This window comes from Microtus ochrogaster, unplaced genomic scaffold (genome assembly GCF_000317375.1).
Source record: "Microtus ochrogaster isolate Prairie Vole_2 unplaced genomic scaffold, MicOch1.0 UNK86, whole genome shotgun sequence".
NCBI classification, from domain to species: Eukaryota; Metazoa; Chordata; class Mammalia; order Rodentia; family Cricetidae; genus Microtus; species Microtus ochrogaster.
The window spans coordinates 1,608,513-1,615,703 of NW_004949184.1; the positions used below are offsets into that span (position 1 = coordinate 1,608,513).

General features: G+C 45.3%; 1 pseudogene; it reads left to right on the forward strand.

Annotated features, from left to right (window-relative positions):
- Positions 1-5,518: 5,518 nt before the first annotated feature.
- On the forward strand, positions 5,519-6,837 carry LOC101985512 (annotated as a pseudogene).
- Positions 6,838-7,191: the final 354 nt, after the last annotated feature.

Sequence of the window (7,191 nt, forward strand, 5' to 3'; positions counted from 1 at the left end):
AAGCTGTGCGCAGAAGAAAAAGTGATAATGATCTAAACGGGGACCAGATGCCGCTCATCAAAGTGGCCCTAACAGAAGGAGGGGTTCACCTGTCAGGAACAAAAGCTTCATTTTCATAACATCATTAGGCAGAGACAGGTATGGGGTAGAGATTTCCCAGGGTGCTTCTCCAGACCCGCATTATTGACTTGAGTATTCTAGAAACAGGATGAAACTCAGCTCAGGCCTGAGGAATCAGAAACTTTGGAACTGTGGTGCAACAATTTGCATTTTAAGAAACCCTGCTGAGGCTCATGAAAATCTGTGGAATTCCCAGACTACCCAGAATCTGACAGATTCCGATTTTTTTCCAGCACCAAGTGTTAAACTTTTGAAGCGATGTCTTCAAAGATGGAGAAAAAAATGTTAGAACTTAAAATTCTCTCCTCCCTCCCCTCTCTCTCTGTCTCTGTCTCTCTCTCTCTCTCTGGGTTTTGTTATGTAGCTTGAGTTGAACTCTTAATCCTAGCTTCTCTGTCTACTGTGTATTGGAATTGCGAGCACACCCTACCACACCCAGCTAGAACCTAAGACATTCATCCAATATGAAAGCAAAAGAAAAATCTTGTCAGACACAGTGAAGAACCCACAGACCCTCAGCGAATTCTGATGCACACTTGAATGCCAGAACCTGCACCATAGCGTAGATTATTCTTTTTTGGAATAAATTTCACATTCTTGTTCTTTTTTTTTTTCATGGACTTGCTAAGACCCAGGGTTATTGTGAGGTAAAATCCTGTGTTCCCTTAGAAACTGTCCATTATGGACAAAGCTACGTGCAAACCAGAAGAATGTCTCTCAAGAAAAACACTGATGAATTGAACAGATAGTTCTGCATGATACTGATCAATTTGCCTCATGAGTTGGTACAGGACTGGATTTCTCTTGTGGTCTTCAGGGATCCCATGAATCATTTATTTTATCTATCCATCCATCCATCCCTCCAGCCATGCCTCTATCTATCTATCTATCTATCTATCTATCTATCTATCTATCTATCTATCTATCTATCTATCTATCTATCTATCTTGGGTACTAGTTAAGCACCGGGGATTTGTTAAGCAAGTGCTATACTACTGAGCTACATGTCCAGTGTCTTGCTATGTAGCGCAGGCTGGTATTAAACTTTAGTCCTCCCATCTCCAGCACTGAAATACCACGATTACACATGGGCACCACCACACTTGTAGGCTTTGGGGTCTCATATTTTTTGTGATGGGTGAAGGGATGGCTTCTTAAAAGCCTGATAGTTTTGACTGTGTACCTGGGTCTCTGGCTCCAGGAACACTTTCCTAGTATGTTCTAAGGAGCACTGCCCGATGGAACATTCTGTAATGATGAAAATATTTTATAAGCAGCAGCATCAATCTGTGCCACCCGATATGTGAACCACTGGCCACATGAAGCACATAATAGTATGTCTATCAGAATTGAAGAAATGCGTTTAAAGTCTCACACAATCTTAGGTAATTTAAATTTGAGAGCCACACGTAGGTCAGAGTTACACTGCTTGCATCAAAGAATGCTGCATACATGTATGACAATGTCATAATAAACACTGTTATTTTATATACTTAATATGTGCTGAGAAAAACTGTCTGGAATTCACATGTCGTGAGCAACTTATATTGCTATTTGCTAAATCTGGCTACCATAGTTAGACAGAATGAGTGACGCTGACCTGTCTCTTGGGAGGTTCGATTGAAAAGTTCTCTGGTTAGCATGTGGTGCCCACCTGCAATCGCAGCGCCGAGGAAGCAGAAGAACAAGTATCACTGGGGCGAATCTAATCTACACAGTGAGACGAGAAGTCATACGAGGAGGACAAAGAGAAGGAGAAAGGAAGGGAGGGGCAAGGGGAAAGGGAGAATGGAGGGGTTTGTCATCAGCTACAAGGACAGAGGCACAGCTCCAGGCCGCTACTCTCAGCAGCCTGAGGCGTCCCCTTAATTTTCTAGGAACTTCTGCTCAGGTGAGACTGGATCCTTGGCTTTGGGACAGAAAAAAGATTTTGGACAAGTAAGTGTCAAAGAGAGCTGGAATTCATTAAAATAGACATGCTTTGGGAGAAAGACTAGAGCGCAGCTGAGTGCGTGGGTGTGGGTTTCTCAAAGAAGTGTTTGCTGTATTTAAAGACATTCGTGTGGTGCCGGGCAGTGGTGGCGCACCCCTTCATTCCCAGCACTCAGAAGGCAGAGGCAGGCGGATCTCTCTGAGTTCGAGGCCAGCCTGGTCTACAAGAGCTAGTTCCAGGACAGGCTCCAAAGCTACAGAGAAACCCTGTCTCGAAAAACCAAAAATAAAAAACAAAACACCCTGACAGGTGTGTGTGTGTGTGTGTGTGTGTGTGCGCGCGCGTGCGTGCGCGCACCTGCATGCACATGCGCACATAGAGGCCAGAAACTGATGTTAGGTGTTTCTTCAGTCACTTTCTGCTTTAATATTTGAGATAGAGTCTGTCGCTGAGCCTGGAGCTTGTTGATTGAGGTAGACTGGGCTAGCTTCATGTCTGGGTTTTTTTTTTTTTCATGTGAGTGCTGAGGGACTAAACTCAGCTCTTCATGCATTCATGGGAAGCATTTTACTGACTGAGCCATCTTCCCAACCCATTTCAAAATTAGGACTTCAGCATGGCAGTTAAGACACTTCGAGAAAGATTACAACATACCTAAATATGAGCGTGTGCTTCTCAGTGGAGAGTGCAGTTAAGCGTCTTATCACGAGCTCCATGTACCATTTTGATACTTCTCAAGTTATATGTCAGTGTTGTTAGAGAACTTTCTGTCTTTTCTCTCTGCTTTGGGTCTGTGTGATTATACATACAGGACATTTCAAGAGTTGTCTTAAATGGGATTATACTCTAGTAAGGGCAAACCAGGAACCATTATGATTGCACAAAGGGTTTAGAACATGTCTCTTACAGTGTGTGGGATTTCTGGAGAGAAGACTAGAATATTGTAGGTTTATATCTGGGAAGGGAGAGAGACTTTAAGGAAATGTTAATTGTGTTACAGGTAATGAGAGGCTTCAAGCAGACTCCTGGATGGCAGCTTTCTTCCCCGTTTCCCACAGTGGTCCCTTTCATCCCTGTCTCAGAAGAAAGGAGGCTCATAACCAAAGGAAACAGATCTGAGCTCTCTCTGGCCAGATAAAGGTACGAAACTGATTGGTCTCTTTTGAAGACAGTTTTAAGAGGAATAATGGCTGAGAAAAGCAATATAAATAATGAGTAAAAAGACAAATTTGATTGGAGATGTAGTCCGAGAACAGAGGACTTATCTAAAAAGACACTCATGTGGCATTCACGTGGTTATACTTACTTCTCAACCACTGACTCCATCCTCCACAGACAAGTTGTAGCAGAAAATGGGAGGCAGTGCCCAAGAAGCTAACTTCATCCAAGATGATGCTGAGCTTAGAGTGTGGTCCTAGGTACTGGGCATGGTATCTGGGGGCCATGCATGCTATCGATTGCCACGCAGACCTTCCCTCCTTCCGTACTCAGTCCCCTCGTCACCTCGATGGCTGGCTACCATATTAAAGTCATTGTGAGAATTTAAACAGAAGGCCGAGATTCGTTTCTTATGACTATATTTATGGCTTTGCTTTGCTTCAAAAACAAAACAAAAAACATATGGCAACTAGAAGAATATTGCTAGTTCTCTAGAAGACTTAATAACGGTTTTTGACAACCCTATAATTTCCAGCTGTGCTCAGATAGAGGTGCCATAATTCCCTCTTCTTTGAGGACAGAAAAGGAACTAGTTCTTGGTGCCTCTGAGCTCATCGTTGATATAATAAAGAAGGTATTATTTTACAACTGCATATTAAGTGAATATCTAATAGCATCATTTTGTGATCATGTGGGACTTTTCTTTCTTTTTATTTTATTTTTAGACAATGTCTCATTATATATTCTAGGCTGGCCTGGAACTCGAAATGTTGCTCAGATCCAAGTTTCTCCTGCCTCAGCCTTCTCAGTGCTGGGTTTACAAGTGTGTGCCATGACCACATTCACCTTTGAAAGCATCATTTTAAAAAGACTCATTGGTTTTTACTTGAAGTGTATGGGTGTTTTGCCAGCATGCATGCCTGGTACCTGTGGATGCCAGAGTTGCACATGAGTTCTGGGAACTGAACCTGGGTCCTCTGGAAGAACAAACAGCGCTCTTAACTGATGAGCCATCTCTTCAGACCTAACAACACCACTTTTAACTAGAGGAAGGTATTTTGAAATTGGCCCTTCCTTCCCAGGAATAGCAAAGAAAAACAAACATGGCCTTTTTAAAAAAAAAACAAATAATGTTCTAGGAGGCAGAATGGTTCTAGACCCTCTTGTTTCTGAGAACTGTTAGATTTTGGAATAATAGTTTGTGGTTCTTTTTTTCAAAGAAAAGTTGCAGTATAACAAACAGCCAGCAGATTTTTAAAATAAATCTTAATAACATTGTGTCTAGACCATCACCTTTGAAAATTTCCCATTTTCTCAATTTCCTAAAATACTCACTGATGTATATTTAGCTTCGCAAAGCTGCTGACTTAGCAAGCAATGGGTCTCCAGCAAGACATTATTAGCTCCCTCCCCGCTTCCCCTTTCCTACCACTGCGCTAGGGAGAAGACAACCGATAATGCTGCACAGGAAATGCCAGCATGTGAACAGACTCCTAGAATAACTCAGGGTTCACTCAGGAACAGACCACTTGCCCTGGAGGGGCTCCCCTGTGACTGGCACCCAGCCTAGAGATTGGGGATTTCTCATCCAGTAACAGCATCAGAGCACAATCAACACCTGAGACTTGACAGAGATGCTCATTTTCAGATCTACCTGGGTGACTTCTCCTGCCTGAATATTCCACCCTTAGGGAAAAAAAATAACAACTCTTCCCTTCTAAAATCCACCTAAAAAACTCCTTTATTTCCCCCACAATGATGCTCTCCTTTAAAACACCAAGGAAACAGTGTCTTCCAGGCACAATGGAACTGATGAAACCATGGAAAATGTGGCAGCACACACAAGGCCCGTGCAGGTTCAAGCCAGGTGAGGTCCCGGTGCTGAGAGAGGGGGATGGACACGGTTTACCACTCCTAACCAAGAAGCTACCAGCAATTTTCACCCATTTGCAAAGGAAAAAAATAGTTTTGTCAAATGGAGTCTCATTGGCTATATTAGCTACATACACTTAAGGGCAGACCCCATGCCCAGCCGTAGATGACCAACACAAAAGGACCTCACTGGGATTTTTGTCTCATTTTGTGTTGTTTGGGCTTTTTCTTTTTTGTCTTATTGGTTGTTTATTACTCTTAGGTGCTGGGACCTGGGAGGCAGACTAAAGTCTCATAGTCAACTGTTAGTCCCACGCTTCCCTCAGTGATGTAACAGCTCAAGGGCTGCCACCTTCCCTCTAACCCCTCTAACCCGGAGCCTAACACTCGGAACTCCTGTTCCGGTCCCTCGATTTGCTCTCCCCTCCAGACAACATGAGCTTCACCACCCGCTCCACCACATTTTCCACCAACTACCTACCAGTCCCTGGAATCTGTGAGGACGCCCAGCCAACAGGTCTAGCCTGCCAGCAGTGTGGCCAGCGTCTATGCAGGTGCTGGGGGGCTCTGGTTCCCGGATTTCCTCATGGGGTCTGCAGGCCTGGTTGGAAAAGGTGGCATCCAGACTGAGGAGACCTTGCATGACCTGGACGACCGCCTGGTCAGCTACCTGGACAGGGTGCAGAGCATGGAGACCGAGAACAGGAGACTGGAGAGCAATATCCGGGAATATCTGGAGAAGAAGGGGTCCCAGGGTGTCAGAGACTGGGGCCACTATCTCAAGACCATCAAGGACCTGAGGGCTCATCTTTGCCAATTCTGTGGACAATGCCTGCATCGTCCTGCAGATAGACAATGCCCATATTGCTGCCAATGACTTCAGAGTCAAGTACGAGACAGAACTGGATATGCGCCAGTCTGTGGAGAGCGACATCCATGGACTCAAAGGTGGTGGATGACACCAACATCACGAGGCTGCAGCTGGAGACAGAAATCGAAGCCCTCTAGGAAGAACTAAAGAAGGTTCATGAAGAAGAACCGCGAGGAGGGAGTAAAAGGACTAGAAGCCCAGATTGCCAGTTCTGGATTAACCGTGGCAGTGGATGCCCCCAAATCTCAGGACCTCATGGCTGATATCCAGGCCCAGAATAAGGAGCTGGCTCAGAAGAACTGTGAGGAACTAGACAAGTACTGGTCCCAGCAGATTGAGGAGAGCACCACGGTAGTCACTACCCAGTCTGCCCAAATCAGAGATGCTGAGACCACACTCACGGACCTGAGGCACACCCTCCAGGCCTTGGAGACTGACCTAGATGCCATGAAAAATCAGAAGATCAGCTTGGAGAACAGCCTTAGGGGCATGGAGGCTGGATATGACACGCAGATGGAGCAGCTCAGTGGGGTCCTTCTGCACCTGGAGTCAGAGCTGGCACAAACCCGGGCAGAGGGGCAGCGCCAGACCCAGGAATGTGAAGCCCTGCTGAACATCAAGGTCAAGCTTGAGTCTGAGATGGCCACCTACCGCTGCTTGCTGAAGATGGGGCAGACTTCAGTCTCAGCGATGCTCCGGATGGACTCCAGTAACTCCATGCAAACTGTCCAGAGGACAACCACCCAAGGTCGTGAATGGCAAAGTGGTGTCCGGGGCACTGAGGCTGAGAAGGAGGCTACCCCTGGGGACTGAGGGATCAATAAAAGTTGAGAGGTCACTGGAAAAAAAAGAAGACCACTACTGCAACTACTACAATTGTTGAGCCAAATCTGAAACAAGCTTTATTAAATACTGGCCATGACTATGGACACTGGCCAGGTCCATACCCAAGACCCATGCTCAGAATACAGCCCTAAATTACACTAGTCAGAAGCTTATAAAAGACAAAACCCACAAGGCTACTTACTTCCCACCAGTGTCCAATCAAAGGCAAGCATACATCCTGACATACTTCCTGCCTTCATACCTCCTACCTACATGTGATTAAGCACCCATCCCGTGGCACTGGGGCAACCAAGCTTGTTTACAGAGGCAAAAACATGTAGCTTCTTATCTTACATGAACAACAGCCCCCAGCATTTCAGGAAGTCATCTGTGCCTGGGAAAGCGGAACTTA